Below are 21,740 nucleotides of genomic sequence, written 5' to 3' on the forward strand. Positions count from 1 at the left end.
GTTCCCACAGTACCCGGGCGGCACCTTTTAACCTCATTAATTTGCTGTTCTCCAACATCTCACCCACGGCATTAAGCAATCCGTTTCTTCCATGGGGGGAGGCTTTCTCCTTGGGGCTGACCCCCCCCAGCGCCACTGTTCCACGCATTCCCACCCTGATGCTGTCACTCAGTGACACATTTGTCACCGACAGACTCCCCGTGGGTCCTGAGGTGGGCTGAGGGGTGTCCTGTGAAAGCAACCCCAGTGACAGCCCCCAGCCCTAGAAGGCTCAGATCCTGGAAAACCACCGTTAATGCTGCCAAAATCAGCTTCATCTCATCACCCTGGGACTCCATCTGGGGGCTCTGTGGAAGCTTCCCCTGTGTCAAGCTGGTGCTACCCCGTGCTCGTTGACGATGCTTCATGCTCTGGCATACACACCTGCAGAGGTTAAATCTGCTCTGCACCCTCGCTTCAAGTCAGACCTTTTCAACGGGTTCAAATATTCTCCCAGGTAGAAAACCAAAGGGACGTTCCAGCGGAAGAGCACTAGCAGGAGGAGCCTCCCGCATTGCTGCTCCCAGGACCCACAGCACTCATTTTTCCCTGCCTGCACAACGCTTCTTTGTCTGCCCACGCACTCCTGGCTGTGCACATATACTGACAGACATACAGATACCTTGTCACTGCTCTTCTGCCTCCACGTTTCTGGAGTACTGGGAGTTTTGTCTTCACACAGGAACTCCGCCAAGCCTGTATGTCCAGAGCTGCATTTTCCAGTCCATGGCACCTTGATCCCAGGACGTGCTCCGCCACGTGCTTCTAGGACATGAACATCTGGTGTTGCACAAAGGCCCCTGAAAGTAAAAAGCATCCCGGCAGGTTTGCACTGCTCCCACACTCCCCAGCGCTCTCTCTAAAATCTCACACAACACAGACTCTCTCAGACTCTTGACTGCAGCCCAGTAGCACAGGATCGTCCCCTCTCACTTTATGAGAGAAGAGGCCATAGTTTGTCTTTCTTTCTCAGCTTTGCAGATACCATCAGGCAAGAACTGGCTTTCCCACCCTGCAGCCAGAGTGCTCCAACCTGAGGGGTGAGTGGCTGTGAGAGGAAGGTCTCTGCGGAAGCGCAGCTCATTCCTCCCCTCTGACAGGGCCAGAAGGCATGAGACAAAAGAGGAAAGCACAGTGCGTCTGCATTTCCCTCGTGGCTCTTATTTCCTGCGTTACGGTGGGAAACGAGCTGAGCCGCTGTGCCTCTCTATTATGGTTAGCTCTGCAGCTCTGCCATCATCTTTAGACTCAGCTGTTCCTGTGCATAATGCTCCACACAATCACCCTGCAGAGGTCAAAGCCCTGCCTGGCTGCTGTCACTCACCTGGAGGTTGCAGGGTGCTGTACCTCCTGCCTGTACCTGCTTCTAGGTGTCGCTTGCAAGACATTGAGAGTCCACCTGGTTGGAACTGCGGTCAACAAACACAAACGTGAAACAAGTAAGAAGGGATTCTTTTGTTTCACAGGCTTTCACCTTTGTTAAAACATGGTCCTGCTGCGGAGCACGGCTGGAAGCGTTTCACCTGTGCAGAAAAGGGGTGGAGCCTGGTCCCAGCCCTCCCTAACCTCATTTAGAGGGCTGGCTGTCTAAGGGGAAGAATCTCTACTGGGACATCTGCTCTCTGCTAATACCTTCTGAGTCCTGTTCTTCAGAAAGGGGTCTTTCTTTACTAGCTTGAGTCCTTCACCATTCTTGGGAAAATTAAAACACAGTAAAGCAGCTGTATCTGCCACTACCTTTCACTAACGGTTACCATTTTAGGTTATGGTTAAAGGTTGAACTTGAGAGTTGGACTGCTGCCACAAGGCTCTGGCTTTGCCGGGCATCCCTCCGGACTGGGCCCAAAGCAGCCCCAGCTGAGCCTGGTCCTCCTCCAGCCTGGGCCTCCTGGGTCCCAAAGCAGCCCCAACTGAGCCTGGTCCTCCTCCAGCCTGGGCCCCAAAGCAGCCCCAACTGTGGCCAGGCCCCCCCTCCATCCTGGGCCCCAAAGCAGCCCCAACTGAGCCTGGTCCTCCTCCAGCCTGGGCCCCAAAGCAGCCCCAACTGAGCCTGGTCCTCCTCCAGCCTGGGCCCCAAAGCAGCCCCAACTGAGCCTGGTCCTCCTCCAGACTGGGCCCCAAAGCAGCCCCAACAGAGCCTGGTCCTCCTCCAGCCTGGGCCCCAAAGCAGCCCCAACTGAGCCTGGTCCTCCTCCAGCCTGGGCCCCAAAGCAGCCCCAACTGAGCCTGGTCCTCCTCCAGACTGGGCCCCAAAGCAGCCCCAACTGAGCCTGGTCCTCCTCCAGTCTGGGCCCCGACGCCCTGGCTCTGCCTGGGCCCCCTCCAGACTGGGCCCAAAGGAGGCCTCAACTGTGCCAGGCCCCCCTCCAGACTGGGCCCCGAGGCCCCGACTGTGCTGGGCCCCCCTCCAGACTGGGCCCCAAAGCAGCCCCAACTGAGCCTGGTCCTCCTCCAGACTGGGCCCCGACGCCCTGGCTCTGCCTGGGCCCCCTCCAGACTGGGCCCAAAGGAGGCCAACAACTGTGCCAGGCCCCCTCCAGACTGGGCCCCGAGGCCCCGACTGTGCTGGGCCCCCCTCCAGACTGGGCCCCAAAGCAGCCTCAACCGAGCCTGGTCCTCCTCCAGCCTGGGCCCCAAAGCAGCCCCAACTGAGCCTGGTCCTCCTCCAGCCTGGGCCACAAAGCAGCCCCAACTGAGGCCTGGTCCTCCTCCAGACTGGGCCCCAAAGCAGCCCCAACTGAGCCTGGTCCTCCTCCAGTCTGGGCCCCGACGCCCTGGCTCTGCCTGGGCCCCCTCCAGACTGGGCCCAAAGGAGGCCTCAACTGTGCCAGGCCCCCCTCCAGACTGGGCCCCGAGGCCCCGACTGTGCTGGGCCCCCCTCCAGACTGGGCCCCAAAGCAGGCCCCAACTGAGCCTGTCCTCCTCCAGACTGGGCCCCGACGCCCTGGCTCTGCCTGGGCCCCCTCCAGACTGGGCCCAAAGGTGGCCACAACTGTGCCAGGGCCCCCTCCAGACTGGGCCCCGAGGCCCCGACTGTGCTGGGCCACCCTCCGGCACAGGCCCTGCCTTAAGCCCCGCCCCCCGTGGACAGCTCTGCTATTTGCCTGCTTTGTTTTTTCTCTCTCTTACCTCTTATTTCCCTGTTCTCTCTGCAAATGCATTCAGATCCCCGGGATGGAGTGCGCTGATACTGCTGCGTTCTTCCTGCACCAACTGTCCGGGCGGCTCAGCATGTTCTACAGAACAGCATGCCTTTGGAAATGCTCGGAGTATGTAGCCTGACAGCAAGAGCACACTGCGCTCTTCTGGCTATTTCTCAACATGTCAGAGGGACAGGAGTGTGCTCAGCCTTGTGTGGTTGCACGTATGCAAAAATCCCTATCGCAGCTGTAAACATCTTTGTTGTTCTGCTTTACAGCAGTAGTGTGTGACGAGAAGCCTACAACTATCAATTTAGAGGAGGTAATTAATTGTGACAGTTCCCCTTTCTTCTTCCCTTGACGATGGAGGTGATGGGGTTCTCCTATGCTATGTGCTGGTGTAATACCTCTGAGCCTCAGTTTTGATGGGTTCAGCAAAGCTCATGGCAACAGGCCTTTGGTCAGCCTCAGATCTGCTGATGAGATAAATAGATGATGATAAGAGAGACCGAAAGAAAAATCACGAGGCAAGAGTTGTTTTTTCTTCTAGTCAGCACGCCATCGCTAAATCTTCCATACTGTGACTTTTATCTTGATAGTGATGATCCCTTCACCTCACACGTTTAGCACAACGCTTTCTGTTGTGGAGATTCCCATCGTGAATCTCACCCACGGCATTAAGCAAATCCGTTTCTTCCATGGGAGAGGCTTTCTCCCTGGGGCTGACCCCCCCCCAGCGCCGCTTGGCTCTGCCCTGGGCACTGTGTTCCACGCATTCCCACCCTGATGCTGTCACTCAGTGACACATTTGTCACCGACAGACTCCCCGTGGGTCCTGAGGTGGGCTGGGGGGTGTCCTGTGAAAAGCCACCCCAGTGACAGCCCCCAGCCCTAGAAGGCACAGATCCTGGAAAACCACCGTTAATGCTGCCAAAATCAGCTTCATCTCATCACCCTGGGACTCCTACTGGGGGCTCTGTGGAAGCTTCCCCTGTGTCAAGCTGGTGCTACCCTGTGCTCGTTGACGATGCTTCATGCTCTGGCATACACACCCGCAGAGGTTAAATCTGCTCTGCACCCTCACTTCAAGTCAGACCTTTTCAAGCACACCCTTACCTGCCGTTGCTAAGCAAGCACCTGCCTGCCTTTGCTTAGCAAGCACCTTTCTTCCCTTGGCCTATGATGAGTGGATACAGGTAAGAGAGAAGAGCAGAACTGAGGATGAAATTAAGAGAGATGAGCAGGAACAGATTGGAGAGCTGGAGAGGGGGAAAAAGCATGCTGGTAAAACAAGAGTAGAAGAGAAGAAGGAAGGATACAGGTAAGGAAGAAGTGCAGAAGATGAAAAGAGCAACAGAGGAAAGGATCTGATACAGGCAAGACAGCAGAAGAGGAGATGAGCAGAAGAGAAGAGAGGATAAAGCTATGACAGATGCTGGGAAGGATAAGAGCAGAAAGAGAGAAGAACAGACACGGAAGAAACAAGAGCAGAAGAGGAAGAGAAGAAAAAGAGGATGAAGGTAAGAAAAACAAGCGGGTGGGAAGAAAAGCTGAAAAAAACGATGAGTGGATACAGATGAGACAGAAAAGCAGAAGCGGAGAGGAGCTTAAGAGCAGAAGAGAGAAAAGAGGTATGGCAGAAGTACAGGAGGTGGGGAAGAGGGGAAAGATACAGGGAAAAAAATGAACAGCAGAAGAGTACAGATGCAGAAGATGAGATGATATAGGGAGCAAAGAAGAGCAGAAAAGGAGAGCGGTCAGAAGAAAGAAGTGAGGATACAGGGGAAAAAACAGGAGAAGGGGAACAGATGCAGAAGATAGATAAGTGAGAATACAGGGAATAAAGAAGAGCAGAGAGGAGAGCAGAGGCAGAAGAAATAGGAGTGAGGATACAGAGAAGAAAGAACAGGAGAAAAGGAGTGCAGATGCCGAAGAAAGAGGACTGAGGAGACACAGAAGAAAGAACAGTGGAAGAGGAGTGCAGACGCAGACGAAGGAAAAGTGAGGATGCGGGGAAGAAAGAATGGCACAATAGGAGCCGTCACGGGGAGAATTAATAGCCAGCTGAAGAGGAGCAAGGACAGAGGGAAGATGACCCAGCAGAAGAGGAGAGGATAATACTAAGGGAGAAGAACCTAAGAGTAGATGAGTCGCCACATCAGTGGGAAGAGGTAAAGCAGAAACGGGGAAACAGGAGTGAGGAGGAGAAAAGGAAAAGAGGAGTAATGGGCAGGGGAGGACTGCGAGGAGGGAACAGCAGAGCACAGAAGTGCAGAAGAAGGAAGAAGAGAAATAACGGCGCAGAGAAAAGGGAGAGAAGAGTATGGAAAAGAAATGAAGTAGAGGAGAGGAAGACAGCAGAGAAGTGAAGTTAGAAAAGACAGAAGAGGCAAAGGAGGGAAGGGGCATCAGGGAAGGGATTCCAAAGGTAGAAAGGAAGAGAAATAAAGACGACAGGAGTTCAACAGTAGGAGAACAGGACATGTAAGAAATGGGAAGGCGTGTGGAGAGAGCAGAGAGAGAAGGTGAGAACAAATTAAGTCACTAAGAAGAAAAAGGAATGGGAATAATTTTTAATCTCTATTAAAGCTGGATTCTGTTCAGGACACGCAGTTGGTGCTGTTCTGCTTCTTTCTTTCCTTGTTTTTTGCATTGCTTGTGTTCTTTTAGACAATTGAACAACTAAAAACATTCAGGAACATTTTCAGAGCTTTGTAATGTCTCCTTAATCTCAGCTGCACTGAAATACCTGACTGATGTCAAGTGAGGGTCACCTCCTTCAAGGCATCCTGCCTTGAAGGATCCACCTCTGTGTGTTTACCTTTTAAAAATTTACCTTTGTGAAGGAACAGAGATGATTCCATACTTGGCCAAGAATCCTCTTCTGCCATCCAGCACATCCATTTCCGAGCAGGACATCATCACTGCCTTGAACTTAATTTGCTATCTGATACCTTGGGATATAAACAAAGCCAAAACTGGAGGCCAAGCCCTACAGTACAGGAAAAAAAAGGAACTCTAAGCTCTAACGTGCCTATGACTCTTCTGAGTCAGGGAGAAGCCAGGGAGAACAAAACTGGCTGAGCAGTCAGGAACCCAACAGTAAAGCCAAATCTATGCTGCTCAGCTGTGGGTGTGAACGCAGTAACGCGGTGAAATAGCAATGACTCCCTGTCACACGGCCAATTGTAATAAAAAGGAGGTTATTCCAGCACAAAGGAAAGGCAGGTTTTGGTGTTGAAAAGCACAACATACGACAGGCAAAATGTGAGTACTTTCCATTTAGGGTGGTCCGTACCTGTTGTGGAGGAAGTCGTGGGGAAAGGAGGGGGAAATAGGCTCAAGAAAGCAGTAGGAATGCAGTTTAAAAGCATGTATCTGGTGCCCCCTTTTGGAAATGCTCCTCTTGAGAAGAGCAGCACAAATGCTCCGTGCTTTTGTGCGTCTCTGCAGTAGGGATTTTCCTTCTGGACTCACAGTACGTCTCATAATTATCGAAAATTGGAGTTCAGTTTAGTTTGCAATTTAACCAACTGTTTTCCATAAAACAGTTTTTGGCCATGCAATTTGTGAAAGGCAGCAGGTGGGAGACTTTCACCCATTATTTTAGGGGGAGGAGAGGAGCTGCTGTGTTTGCGTGTTTGTTTTGCTTTGCTTTGCTTTAGGGAACTAAATTGAATGACAACGTTTAAGGCTCACTCTGTATTTTGTTATAGGATGGTGCCCTCTTAGGCTTAAACTACGATGGAATACTCTCCGACGATTCATATCTCTCTAACGCTGAAATACTATCTGGCAATATAATAGAAAGGCTATACGAATATGTCATCCCTGTGTCACGGGAATCATAAGCCCTGTGCATGTGCTACGTTTAGTACACCCTCCATCATTCTCGCAGCCATACATGGGGCTCTGGGCAGCAGACGTTTCTGTTGTTGGGGGTCCTGCTGCCACCTCGAGGTACTGAGCCAAACTGCCACCTTCTGTGTGAAAACGGGAGGAAAAACACAATTCTGAACCCGCAGCACCTCAAAGTGCCTCCAAGAGCCCCCAGCTACTGCCCTGAGCCCTCCGGTTCTCCCTGCTGCCCCTTAAAAACCTCAGGAGTGCCAGCAGCACCTCGTGCCTTAGGATGCCCGGTGGATGTCACAAGGATGCACTCAACTCTTGCATCGTGACCATTGGCAAAAATAGCCAATGACACTGACCCAATGTGGGGGCTCAGAGGTGTCATACAGGGAAACCTGCTGTGCTGCAGCGTGTGCCCAGTGCCTCTGGTCCTGCTGCTGGGCACCGCTGGGTGCAGCCCGGCTCCGTCCTCTCTGCACCTCCCTGCAGGGGCTGATGGCCGTGCCTGGGATCCCCCTGAGCCTCCTCTTCTGCAGGCCAAGCCGCCCCAGCTCTCCCAGAATCCTACCCCAAACCATTTCCCACGCAGCGCTGAGGAGGGGAGGGGATGTGGGGGGGAAGGATGGGGCTGGTGGTTGCAGTCCTATGACGCTGCCATTGGTGCTGCCCCGTCCTTACCCAGAGGTGGGCACAGGGAAAGGGGGGGTTGGAGTGGGAGGGTCTTTGGAGCTGCAGAACATTTAATCATTTCACATAAAGAGCAATAAGCAGAGAAATGTCCATATTCCCAACCAGTTTCCATCCTAACAATCGCTCCCCCCTCACAGCTCCCCTCCTCGGGGCCAACACGAAGCGGCTCCGTGTCGGCTTCACGCAGCTCCGGGAGCTCCGCACGGGGACAGACCGGGATAAGGAAAACGGGAGTTGGGGACTCCACCTGCGGGGCAGGAGCTCAGCACGCGCTGCTGCCGATTTGAGCCAAGCAAGAACCGAAGGCGCCCGCCTGACTCTCTGCCAGGCTTGAACACGTCTCGACCCGCGGGATCAGTCCCTCTCTTTCGGGGCTGCTCGGCTCAGCCAGGAGCTGCTCCCGGAGGCCGGGCGGGTCCCGCTGCTTGTGGTCAGCCGCCGCTTCTCACAGCCCAGCAGTGCCCCACTGCAATGATGGAGGACGGCTCAGTTCCCTCTCCGGAGGACAGACTGGATTCTGATGGGGGACGGACGGGGCCGACGGCGGTGCCCCTGCGCCGCCCTCCCCTGACCGTCCGGCATCCCCGAGGCACGGGGCAGGTGGCGGCGGCGACGTGGGGCGGCGGAGCACCGCTTTCGCCACACGGAACCCCGCAGCTCCACCATCGCGCCGGCGCCATCATGGAGGCTCCGGGTCCGCGGCTGCCCCTCCTGCTCCGCGCTCCCATTGGTCGGTCCGCCAAGGGGGGCGGGCACTCCGCGTGGGGGCCTTTCCCTCCGTCGTCGCACCGTCGTTGCGTCATCACTGCGCGCGTCCCGGATGGCCCCAGCCTGGCTGTCCGCGGTGCTGCCTGCCGCCATGCGCCTGCTTCGCTTCCCACGGCCCCAGGGCGGCCGGGCCCCGGCTGGGGCTGGAGGAGGAGGGGGAGGAGAAGAAGGATGAGGAGAAGGAGAAGGAGAAGGAGAAGGAGAAGGAGAAGGAGAAGGAGAAAGAAGGAGAGGAGAAGGAGGGCGGGGATGTGGTGGACCTCAGCGAGGCCGAGCCCGCCCTGCCCCGCTCCATGCGGGCCTTCCTGGAGAGCGGCGAGCTGTCGGCTGCCTGCAGGTGGAGGAGCGGGGTCTCTGGGCGGGTGGCTGGGGCCCGGCGATGGCGCTGGGGAACTTGCTGACCATGAGGGGCTCCGTGGGCACCTTGACGTCCTGCTCCAGGCAGCGGTCGCGGTACTTCAGCCCCACGCAGATCACCTTCTCGGGGTCGTCGATGGCACCAACAGCCGCACTCACGCGGTGCCCTGGGTTTTTCTTCCCTTCCTTGTTTGTGCGTGATGCTTTTGTAGGAACTTCATAGGTGTTCAGGAAGTGCAAACTCTTCTGAGATATGAGTTGTTTTCAAGAGAGCCCCATTGCATCCATTCCACTTGGGCTGTTTTGTTCCCTCCTGAGGCTGAAAGGGACTTCAGAACCCTACATAGAACTTGCTGCTGCTCCAGCATGGAAAGCAGAGATCGTGAAGTGTGACTGCCATTGGGGCAGGGGGGAGAGGAGCTAAGACATTCATCTGCCAGCATGAAGTAGCAGGTCTTGAAAATGGTAGCGGCTGTGGTAGGCCAATTGGCAGGACCGTCAGCAGTGAAAATGAATTACTTCTGTGGGACGGTCCTGATTCAGCTGACAATGCTGCAGGAATCATACAGCCTTCGTGCAGCACATGAGGAGCTTGTTGTTGCAAAGCAGGTGCTTTGCATCACTCTGACGTTCTGCCATGGACTCTTCTTCCTAGTTTTTGATGTATATGGAGGCATTGCTAAGGAGGACATAACAGGCAGCATTAAATCCGAGGCGTCAGGAGACCTGGAAGATGCTTTGCTGGCTGTGGGTGAGTGCTCTGCTTTTAAACCTTGTCTACAAAGTAATGAAATGATGAGAGGTGCTGTGAGTTCCCTTGATTGGCTGTTACATAGTTTCAGACATGGTTTGTCTTTGGTTACGGGCACAAAGCCAGGCTGGGTGGGACCTGGAGCACCCTGGTGTAGAGGGAGGTGTCCCTGGCGATTGCAGGGGGGTTGGAACAAGATGATCTTAGGGGTCCCTTCCAACCCAAACCATTCTATGATTCTATGCTTTAAGGACCCAATTGGGTGAGAAGGTGTTGTGCTTTATAGTACAGCGTGCTTGGCCAAAGGATGCTTTGGCAGCAGAGGTTTGCTGTCAGGAGGCATGGAAGCCTTCCCGCAAATACTGCTGTGCACCAGGCACAGAGACGTCAGCTCCCAGCGTGTCACTGACTGTGGATGCCTGCACTGCACCTGCTGTTTGCTAGCCTGGAGTTGCATCTTGACAGAAGAAACAGCTGCACCGTGAAAGTGCTGCACAGCGATGTGGAAAACCTCCTGCTTTTCTGACCTTAATTCTCTTGTTCTTGTCTCTCCTTACAGTAAAGTGTGTGTGAAACAAGCCTGCGTACTTTGCTGAAAGACTGTATAAATCCATGAAGGTAAACAGATTGTGGAGTAAGATTGCTTGCTTCTTTCTCGCATTTTCATGCTCGAGTCAGCAGCATCATGGCAATCATGAGACGGGAGCTGCAGCCAGTCAGGAAACTGGCTTTTCTAGGAAAGCTCAGGCTTTTCTGCACATCGGGGCAATAGTCATACTCAGGAGCAGGCTGCTAATGGATCGCTCCATTAAGGCAGAAATGCTCTAACTAAGAACAGCTCCTGCACAAGACCGGGCACTGAGGCCTTTGTGTCTGTCTGTGATTCTCCAGAAGGTTCTGTGTTAGCTGTACGTGGTTGCTTTGCTTCCTAGGGCCTGGGAGCAGATGGCAACACTCTGATCAGAGTGGTGGTGTTCCGCTTCAAGATAGATATACTGGATATCGGAAGAGAGCTCCTGACTATGTATGGGAAGTCTCTCTACTCCTTCATTAAGGTAAACTTGTTGATCTTAGACACAAAAAGTGGGATTTGCTGTGTGCTTTTAAGGGGATGATCCCCCTTGACACCTGTTGGGTATTTTAGAGTGGCTGAGATTAGGCAGACATTACAAAGACATACTGAAAATGTTCCTGAATCTTCTTAAATTGTCTAGAAGAATACAAGCACTGCAAAAGAATTCTGTGTCTTAAGAAGAATTCTGATTCAGTAGAACTTAAAAATTATTCATATTCCTTTTTTTTTCCTTTCTCAGTAAGTCAGTTTGCTCTGGCCTTCTCTCTTCCTCTCTTCTACTTTCTGTTTTTCTGCACTCTTCTCCCTCTTTTCTCTGCACCATTCCTTCCCTTCTTCCTGCATCTGCCCTTCCCTCTTCTGCTGTTCCCTCTGTTCTCCTCGCTCTCTCTTTCTTTCCCTTGCCATTTTTAGATCAGCTCTCCTTACGCGTATCCTCTCTTCCGTTTTGCCCTCTTTCTTCCCCCCTCTCATTCATCACTCTTCTGTTCTTCCCCCTTACAAGCTCCTCTCTTCCCTTTTTTCTTTGTTCTGCTCGATCTTTTCTCTCCTCTCCTTCTCTGCTCTCCTCTTTATTGTCCCTGCTCCTCTCTCTGTCCCCCACTTTTTCCCTTCTTTCTTCTCATTTATTCACCTTTGTATTCCCAGGGAGACTGCTCAGGAGACTACAGGAACGTTCTGCTGAAGCTCTGTGGCAGCGAGGATTGAAGGATTCCTGGGGTATGTCCCGCGTTATGGGAAGGAGGGGATCATAAGGATTTCTCTCAGGTTTTTGTTTGTTTGTTTGTTTGTTTGTTTCTCTCATTAATTGCTATGAGTAGTGATTTTGATTAATTAATTCTCTGGTTGGGTAATAGCAGTTCCGTTTTAGCCTAGTAAAAAAAAGCCTTGTTTTACTAGCTTTAACCAAATCTATTTTGGCTTTGTTATTTCCTTGCAAGCTGTCCTTCTCTTCTGCATTTACCAGTAAATCCTGTCAAATGAAGCAAATTTGGATGCAGAATGTAGAAATTTGCAGAGGGAGGAATTAACTTTGTCATTATATGGAGAGAATGCAGCCTGGCTTCAGCTTTTGGAAGATAATGAAACCCCTCCAAAAGAACCCATCTGAAGTACAATCAGTGTTGATGTCATAGTGGTCTTTTCCAACCTAAATGATTCTAGGGTCACCAAATCCAACCCCAACCCATTCCCACCATGCCCACTAACCATGTCCATCAGTGCCACACCTCCATGGTCCTTGCAAAGCTCTAACTTGACAACTTGCTCTCTGAGTGTGGAGCACAAACAGCCGTGCTGCACTTTGTGTGTATGTTGCCTGTAGGTCTGGAGGTGGGAAAGCTGCCCCAGTGACTGCAGAAGGAACTTCAGCTGCGCTACCATAGAATCATAGAATGGCCTGGGTTGAAAAGGACCATAACGATCATCGAGTTTCAACCCCCTGTTATGTGCAGGGTCGCCAACCACCAGACCCTCCCTAATACCTCCAGGGCAAGACTGGGCTTTTCCCTTACCACCTCCCAAGGTGAAAGCATTCCTGTGGTCTTCCCTGTCACCCAGTACATCCCCTTCCCCCACCATCTCTAGTTTAAAGCCCTGCTAACCAGCCCAGCCAACTTGTTCCCAAGAATATTTGTAGCCCTTCTAGTCAGTCAGCTCCCATTCGCTGTCAGCATTCCCCCTTTCTCAAGGCTGCGTCCCAAGCCTGGTTACAGGTCAGCCTCATAGTCTTGGTCTGTCTGCCTTGACTGGTGGGAGTGTAAATCATCAGGTTTGTGTGTCAAGCCTTTGCTCTCAATTAATTGCTGCCATTGGAACGGCACCTATTAAAGCATGACCTGTCCATAAAGCGTGTCGTCAGCACTGCCTGATGCCTCATCCTAAGCTGCCTTGTTATGGGGTCACATACCAAATGTGCCAGCACCGTCTGCTGGGACTCCTGGATAACACTGCTGTTAGAAACTCTGCTTTTGGTTGGTGCCTTTGTGTGATGTGAAATTCCCTACCAACCTCTGAAATAGAGCTTTCTTCTAAGCCCTACGCTCCTGTCTGCTAAGCTGTGCATTCTTATCACTGCACAGTGTGGTTCTTGTTTGCTTTTGCAGGTGTTTGTAACTGTTGGAGAATAACGCTCTGAAGGCATCACAGACTGCCTGCTTGTCTCTGCAGTGCTCGGGGCTGTTCTGAGCTGCAGGCTCGCTGCAGTCCCGTGGCATAGCCTTGCATCTGGTGACGGACTGAAGCTGGAGAATCCTGGCAGCAGAGGACGCTCCTGTCCCACAGAAGGGCTCACAGCTCCACCGCAGCTCCACCGACCTCAGTGCTGGTGAGGAGGCTGAGATGCCTCCAAGTGATGAATGCAGTCCACCCAACCTTACACCTCGTGTGGTTCACTGTGCGAGGCGACCAGGAAGAAAGGTGGGCACAGGTAATACTGCATCAAAAGCAACTGCAGAGCTCTCAGGCTGGTAGTCCAGGGTGTGGGGGCCCAGGTGGTGCTGTGGGACAGGTGTGAAAGGAGGGCACTGGTGGTGCGTGCCAGTCCTTGGCTGCAGGACTGGTGCTGGTGGCAGGGCCTTGGGTTTGTGTCTGCAGGACCTATTTGCAGATTGGTGTCTGCTTGGAAGGGATGGGACCCACCTCCCAAAGGGAGGTGAGGATATTTTCATCAGTAGGATGGCAGCTTCACAAGGGAGGCTTTAACCTAAGAATGGTGAGGGCTTTTGATCACAGGGATGGGGTGATGTGAGGAAGAGGGACCAGAAAATCAGCACTTGCAGGGTTGCAAGGAAATGCCTGAAGGCACTGCTATGGGGAGATCCCCCAAAGCTCCAGAGGAGGTTGTGGTGGGTAACGGGGGGGAGGCTGCTTGGAATTGTGCAGAGGGAGAGCTGGAGAGAGAAATAGATGGACAGAGGGATCAACAGAGGAGAGAACTGTTGGTTGGATGGATGGATGGATGGATGGACGGACGGACGGACGGATGGATGGATGGATGGATGGATGGATGGAAAAACGGATTGAAGGATCATTGGATGGACGGAACGATTGTTGGATGAAAGGGTGGATGTAAATACAGGTGGGTGGAGAGATCAACAGGAAAATATGATTTCTGCCTCAAAGACCAGTGTGCCCCCAGGCCCCACTCCCTCCATGGGGACCAGTGGGGGTGGCCCTGGGGGTACAGAACCCACGTCCCATTGGCTGGAGCCACTCTCTTGGCTGCTACAGAACCCAGAACCTTTGGAGGAGGCTCAGTTCCATGGCTCTGGCATGGGGAGTGCTGGATCCCTGGATCCTCTGTCCATTTGGGATGGGGTGATGGGGTCTGTGGTGCAGGATGGATCTTGGGTATGGTGGTCTGTTGCCCCCTTTTAGTGGGATGTGGGGTGAGAGAAGTCCTTGCCGTATGGGTCCCCTTCTTACAGGAGGGATTGGGCTCTATGGAGTAGAATGGGTCAGTGAGGTCCGTTGCCCACCTATCAGGTTTACGGGGTCCAGTGGGGCAGGGAGGGGTCCCAAACCCCTCAGTTGGATGCCCTGTTTAAGGTGGGAAGGAAGATAATGAGGTAAAGCGGGGCAGAGGGAGGGCCCCTCCCGGGAGGGCCCCTCCCCTTCATTGCTGTGATGTCAGTGGGGTAACAGCAGTTCTCAGGGTAACTGTCCCAACCCCAAACCATCCTAGACTCCTCTCTGATCAGCTGTGAAGATGGTGCCTTGTGGCCTTGTTCCCATCTGGGATGGATCGTTCTACAATGCTGTGTGTCCCATTGGGCCAAAAGTACTTACTGGTTTGGTGCTGAAATCCAACTCCATCCCTCACCAGCTGTATTCCCAAGGAATCCTCCTTCCCCATCCTCCCCAAGCTCCCAACTTCTATCTCCAACTGATGTGCAGAAATCAAACTCTATAACCACAGAGTAGTTATAAAGCAGGTATGTTTAATCAGCGCTGCACACACGCTGGATGCAGAGGGGGTATTCCCACCTAGCCTGCATACCGGAGGGCAAGCAAGGCACATACTTAAAGAACAAGCTGCTTACATATGCATTAGGATAAGGATAGGATAAGGGGGAATATGTGGAGTCATTCATGCATCTACTTACAAGTTGGGTCATCCCATTATGTGCTCCAAATACAAGGTTGAATTTTGGTCCTAAAATAATAGTGCTGTTAGCAGCAGCTTCCTCACCTGCCCCTAAGCAAATGGGCTCCCTCTGACCGCTTTTATGTTTGTGCTGAGCAGGTCAATTTAGTGACGGGACCCCAAAGCATGGTACGTCCATCCCTGCCTTTGGTAGTCATGTGCAGATCCAGCAGTCAGAGAAGTTTGAAGTCTTAGCACAGTTACTAATTACACTGTAAAAGGAGCTCTCTTCCCAGGCCAGAACACCTCCCTCATCCATTGAGATAAAGCAAATTAGTAACCAGCTCATCTTGTCTCGATGAGTTTAACTTTTGACGGTGCACTTTCCTTGGCAGACCAAGTAGTTCCCCGGCATCTTGGAATAACCTCCTGCAACAATACTTACCTCACATGCCTTATTAGTCCTACGAGGGAATGCCTCCAGCCACCCTAAAAAGCTATCAGGACCAACATACCGCAATATACCCCCCCGCCCCCCCCCGCCTTTTCTTGGGAGTTCTGAGAAATCAATTTGCCATTGTTGCCCTGGCAGGTTCCCTTTCCCAGTAGGCCCACTTGTACCCTGTTCCTGGTACTAGGATTGTACTTGGTAGTCTCTGTTCCCGCAGTATGTTTTCTTATCTTCCCTTAGAACCAATTTCCATACAATACTAACGGGCACAACAATGTGTCCATCTGGGCGTGAACCCATCTGTCAGCTTGCTCTCTTCCCTTCTAAACCACTAATTAGATTCCTATCCTCCGTAGGATATTTTACAGGTTCTGACTCAGGTTCCGAGATTTTAAGTTTACCGTCTGGAATTAAAGCCTTCTTCAACTGCCTGTTCTGCCACCTGATCCGCCATCTTATCTCCAGTTTCCCGTACAGTGCTACCTTTCTGATGTCCTTTACAGAGTATAATAGCCATGCTCTTTGGTAGGCGTACATCATACTGAATGTTTTCCTTGTGTGTGAGCAATCCTTGCTCTTTCCAGATGGCACTATGAGCGTGTTCCACCCCAAAAGCATGTTTAGCATCTGACCATGTATTTAAGGCTCTTGTCAAGGCAGTTATTGCAGCCTTCTGAGCCAAGTCCCCACAGGCAATGGTTGTTCGATTACCTGGTCAGTAGCAGTTACTGCATATCCTGCCTTACGGTTGCCTTGTCTCACAACACTGCTTCTGTCGGATGAACCCAGGAATCCTCAGCACTGTCCAATGGTTCCTCCTGTAGGTCTGGCCGACTGGCACAGTCAGTCTCCAAGCAGTCGCACGCTGCCGGTTTGGAGGTAGCTCTGTGTTGGTGTTAGAAGCATGGAATGGCCTGGGTTGAGAAGGACCTCAAAGATCGTCCAGTTCCAACCCCCTGCTATGTGCAGGGTCACCAACCGATGGACCAGGCTGCCCAGAGCCTTGTCTTGAAGAAGATTGTTTTTAGGAGAACAAAAACTTTGGACCACCTTTCAAATACAGAGAAAAAAATAACGCTGTATTATTTTTTTGTTTTATTTTCCTGTTGTTATGATCAGGTAAAGAGACAGACATATCACATCTCAGAAATGGCTTTACTTCAGTGGCCTTAAATGGTCCCTCTGTGATCATTATTTTCTTATTGAATCGCTGTCAGACACAGCTGGTGGATTTTGGACGTGCAGTTTGGAGTTCCTGGCTAAAATGAACCACATGAATACGGATTACGGATATTCTTATCTCAGCACGCTTTTGAGATGGAGCATTCAAATTACAAGACCTTCAGTCTGCTGTTTTAATCTGACCCAGAAGGAAAACTTCACTACAGTTCGTTTCCTTGATTCCCGTGCAATTTTATTTTGGAACTGAAGCTCAATCGGATTTAAACAACTTTTTTGAAAGTCTGTAATGAAAGTTGCATTTTTGCTTACACGTAGCCGCTTTGACCCACGGTGAATGGAAGTCATAAAGCAGGGTATAAAGGGAGTTTCTAAATTGCCTGTTGTTGAGGCCATTGAAGGCAACAGGAGAGTTCAGAATGTGACCTTTGAGAGCAAATTTGCCTCTGCTTCTTACTGAATTTTGTGTTGCGTTTTTCTGTATATATATTTTTTTGACTCAGAAATACAAATTATAATGAAGGTGAGGCACTTCACAATACATTTGGCTTCAGCATTGCTGAATATACATTTGTATATGTATATATATATGTATATATATATGTATATATATATGTATGTATATATGTATATATGCATTGTACAGCAAAAACATTTCAGAATCTGCAGAACGTTGCTAATAACTGCAGTGGAACAGGGAGGAATAGTGAAAACAGATTTCTGCTTTGAATGCTTTCAAATTTAATAATTAATGCATTTTATTTTTACTTGTATAGGATTATCATGAACTCTAGATAGGTAGTTACATTTGAAAATGCTAAGTGAGATAGCAAAACTGAATCATAAACACAGGAAACAGATTCTGCACTCATTTGCTTGCATTTCTGTCCTGCTGGCATGCTCTTTGTACTTTCTACCATTTCAGAATCACGGGAGCTAAAATAGTCTGAGAAAGAAGAGTCCAAATCCTTGCCTTTGGAAGGCCCAGCTCGTTACCCAACTCCTGAGCAAAGAAAAAGAATAAAGGCTTCAGTCACCACACATACTCACACTGGGAGGTGGGAGTGGGAGGGAGGTGGGAGGTGAAAGGAGGGATGGAGAAGTGGACGGATGGACAACGTGGAAGTAGAGAGGGATGGATAGGGGGAGGGATGGAGAACGAGGAAGGAGGGAGGGACACGCACCGGGCCACGTGCTTGGCTCACAAAGGTGACACCATCCTCCTTGTCGCAGACTTCAGCCTCAGCGTGACTGTCAGCCCTGTGGACACGCTGGCTGTCACTGTGCCCACCGTCTGCCACATCACCTGCAGCCTCTGTGGAACTTCAATGGCCGTCTCCACACCGACCGCCTCATCCAGAGCAGCACTGCCACGGGTCACCGCCTCAGTCCCGGTCCCAGGTGTCCCCTGTGCCGGCAATCCCCCAGCAGTGAGTGAGTGGGCAGTGGACACAACCTGGGCTTCTCGCCGGGCCCTGCACGGGTGGTGGCAGTGTTCCAGGGGCACCGCCTCCGGCCCCACCCATCCCTCTCCAAAAACGAGCTGATGCTGTTCTCCTGGTTTGAGCGGCTGTGTACGGACTGTGCGACTGCCCGAGGGGAACCTTCCAACCTACTGCCTGAACTGAACTGAACTGAACTTCGGTGTCACGAGCGCGGCTGCAGATATGCAGTAACCGGACTGAAACTGCAACTATCGAAAGACCCACATGCAGAACAAACCGTACAGTGCACAGAATTCAGTGCACTTCATCACTGCAGTGATGAAGGAACTCGGCAACGGGGCCGCTGTTGTGTTTTGGTAACAGTGAGGAGGCACCAGCAACGAGCTGTGGATTGGCTGCCCCCCCTGCGCTGCACTGTGCATTCACGCGCTGGCCACGCGTAGAGTGCGTGATCCGGCTCAGGGCATACAGACATGTCAGGAGGGCAGCAGGGTGAGGTAACTCAGGCAGAGGACACCGCTGCCTCCATGGGGATGCCCGCAAGGCCCTGAGCCAACCAGTCCCTCCCCTTACAGCCAATCCGAGCTGTGCTGGCTGATGGTCCTTTTGGGACCTCTTGGCGGATCGGTAGCTGTGCACTGCAGTGCTTAAACGCTCGCTTTGGCCGACTGTGTGTGTGAGCGTGTGTTCTGTGCACTGCCTCATCCCCGCGTCCCAACACCCCGACGCAGCGGTGCTCCGTGCCGTCCTGCAGGCTGCTGTGCAGCGCGCAGTGCTGCAGAGCTGTACTTCCCGGCCCTGTGCTCTCCAGCAGTCTCGTGTGAGTTCTGCCTCCCCCAGAAAACTCTTCTGGGGCAGTGCTGGTGCACCCCTGTGCACGCACACGCGTGTGAAAAAGCAAGCACTGACATGCACACACCCCTGTACGTGCACACGCACGTGTATCCACACACCTGCACACACCCACAGGCAAACACGTGCACACATGTGCAAGAACACCTTTGCTGACATCCATGAGCACACATACATCTACATGCATGTACACACGTGTGCAAAATGACACATCCATGTTCAAGCACAGCGATCTGTACGCACACATTTCAAGCCTACCTTTGCACACACATGCACATCCTTTGCACTCCTGTGTGCAAACAGCCACATACGTGCATGAACACGTGCGGTTCAACCCTGTGGCGTATTTGTGGTCAAGCTGTGCGACCCTGCCCTTGCACAAACCCATGTGCAGACATTGCAACCGCATCCCTCTGCACATAGCTGTGGCAAGCCCATATTTGCACACACATATGAACACACACCCACATGGGCCACCTTTGCACGCTCACATCGCAAACAGCACCTTGCATGCCTCCATTTGCATGCAGACGTGCAAGCACAGCCTTGCACACGCATATGAATGCGCATGTGTGCAGAACCATACACACAAGTGCAAAGATGTACTCCCACACGTACCTGTGCAGTCACACACATGCAAGCACATCCTTGCACACCCGTGTGCACACACCATCCGTACGCATGCAAAGGTATGCAAAACCATGCAGCCATGTACAAAGACCTCGATGCTCCTAACCATGATTATGCAGACATACATGTAAATGCAGACACGTGTGCAACGCAACCCTTTTGCACACTCACATGCAAATACCATCCTGGAAACATCTAGCTGCGTGTGCACGTGTGCAGCCCCACCTCTTTGCACACCCCTGAGCATGCACACATGCAAGTCCCTCCTTGCACACAAACACGTGCATGCACACACTTGTGTAACCCCATCCATTTGCATAGCACTGTGCACACGTACATGTATGCAACCTTCTGTCTACCTCCATGCACAGACACCCATGTGCACCAGCCAGACCCCTTTGCGCACCCTCGTTTGCTTTCACAAGCATATGCAACCCCATTCCTTTGCACATGCATGGGCAAATATCTTGAAGAAGACATCTGATTACACATGCACGTGTGCAACCCCACACTTTTGAGCTCCCCTGGGCAAACACACACATGTGCCACCTTGTTCACACACTTCCCACATGCTCATACGCACCTGCGCACTCCCACCCCTTTGCACAACCGTGCACACACACATCTAAATCGACCCTTGCACACACCCACGTGCACGCACACATCTGCAAGCCCATCCTTGCCCAAAACCACTTCTATGCACACACTTGTGCATCCCCACCCCTTTGCACACCCCTGCATACAGGCACGTGTGCAACCCTTCCTTGCACTCACGACTTGCGTGCACAAACCTGTACCACGCCGCCCTTGCTCACTCACCCACATGTGCAAGCCCAACACTTTGCACAGCCCTGTGAATGCACGCACCTGCGCAACCCCACCAGTTTGTTAACCCTTGCACACACACGTGTGCAACTCCATCCTTACACTCTCCATGTGCTTACTCACAGCTGTGTAACCCCTCCCCTTGTGCACCCACGTGTACACAAAACATGTGCAACCCCACCCTTGCGCACACCCACACGCATGCACACACACACACACGTGCCTGCCTGCGTTGGCTGGCTGGATGGTTGGCATCGCAGCACCTGCCTGCCTTGGCTGGCTGTCTGTCTGTCTGTCCCAGGGTACGTTTGGATCCGACAGTCAGGATGCCTCAGGAGCAGAGGCAAGAAAACCACGCACCCAGAGCAGAACACAGAGGTAGGAATTTTATTCAACAGCCTCACACGGACACACAAACAAACACCTATTGTAGACAACCCCATGAGAGACAGCAAACTGCCCAAAGGAAAGAAAGGACCACAGCAGCAGTGGATGCGATGGGCAATGCCAGCACAACGGCCCCTGCTGCAAAGGGCACGTTTCCTCTCTCCTGCTTTGATTCTCCCCAGGGCCTGCAGCGTTTGTTCCACTGAACGCCGTCCCCTCTCGTCCACTGTGTCATACAAAGCCAAAGTGGAACACCTGCAAGCAAAACAAATCTTTGCACAAACAAGATGAACAACCAGGTCAGCTCTCTCCACAAAACAAGCTCTCCATGGCTACAGCTAAAATATCAATTCCCCTAAAACTGGCAAAATTCTCTCTTCCATCCCAGGATCACTCATCAGTCAGAGGCATTCACACACTCCTACACAGTAAAATTTCATATTTACGTTCATAAAATTTCTTGCAATCCATTATGTATAATTATTAGCATTATTCGGCTCATTTCATTCCTCATTTCACAATTTTTTTGTTATTTTTAAAAAACCCTTCCAGTCCCTAACCTCCACCGCCATTTGCCTTCCTCCACAGAGATGCTTGCTTCTGGCCAGCACTCCTGCCCGGTGCCTAGCCCACACACCTCATCTCTTGGGGAGATAGCAAGGTGGCCTGTAGCTACCCACACCTCCTCCCGGGCATGGCTTCTCAGCTTTGCTTCAAGCCCAGAACCCAAAGGAGCTCCTCTTACCTTTTGGCCCACGTTCTTCTCCTCCCGCGCAGCTCCTGTGGCAAGCAGGGGCACAGCTCTGGACAGATTCCTCCATTCCTGCAAGGTTGCTTTTTGTCATTCTTTGCCTTCTTTTGCTTTGCTCTCTTTTGCTGTGCTATGCCTAGCTTTCCTACTTGCTTGCTCTGTATTTACATGCATTGCTTTTTACTTGTTATTCTCTTTTTTCCTCTGTTTCATTATTTTCCCTTCAAACCCTCCCCTTCCCTCACCCTACCTCCAATTTTTCCTTCCCACCCTCTCCCCCCCCCCCCCCGTCCACCCACGCCCCCACTTACTCACCCCCCTCTCCACCCCTCCTCCCTCCCCCCTCTTGCCCCCCTCACCCCCCTCTAGCCCCACCGCTTTCCCCTCTGCTCCTCCCCCTCTCCCCCCACTCCTTCACTTCCCCTCCCCTCCCCTCTCTTTTCTCCCTTCCACTACCATTCCCCCTT

The 21,740-nt window shown here is 52.1% G+C and overlaps 3 long non-coding RNA genes across 16 annotated transcripts in view; 1 reads left to right on the top strand and 2 right to left on the bottom strand.

Annotated features, from left to right (window-relative positions):
• LOC777017 overlaps positions 1 to 21,740 on the bottom strand; it is a 515,269-nt gene that overhangs the window by 198,347 nt on the left and 295,182 nt on the right. The gene's annotated exons all lie outside the window — the stretch shown is intronic.
• Positions 661 to 1,523, bottom strand: LOC112529964. The gene is made up of 2 exons (XR_003075797.2): positions 1,364 to 1,523; positions 661 to 839 (listed from the first exon to the last, which is right to left on the bottom strand). It is a non-coding gene; the product is annotated as an uncharacterized LOC112529964 (long non-coding RNA).
• On the top strand, positions 8,775 to 18,497 carry LOC107049870. 9 transcript variants are annotated; one of them, XR_005860706.2, is made up of 8 exons: positions 8,775 to 9,308; positions 9,499 to 9,594; positions 10,154 to 10,212; positions 10,527 to 10,649; positions 11,315 to 11,386; positions 12,772 to 13,094; positions 15,561 to 17,441; positions 17,617 to 18,497. It is a non-coding gene; the product is annotated as an uncharacterized LOC107049870 (long non-coding RNA). The 9 variants fall into 9 exon arrangements; XR_005860708.2 differs by having other exon boundaries at positions 8,775 to 8,939; XR_005860703.2 differs by having other exon boundaries at positions 8,775 to 8,823.

This window comes from Gallus gallus, chromosome 6 (assembly GCF_016699485.2).
Source record: "Gallus gallus isolate bGalGal1 chromosome 6, bGalGal1.mat.broiler.GRCg7b, whole genome shotgun sequence".
NCBI classification, from domain to species: Eukaryota; Metazoa; Chordata; class Aves; order Galliformes; family Phasianidae; genus Gallus; species Gallus gallus.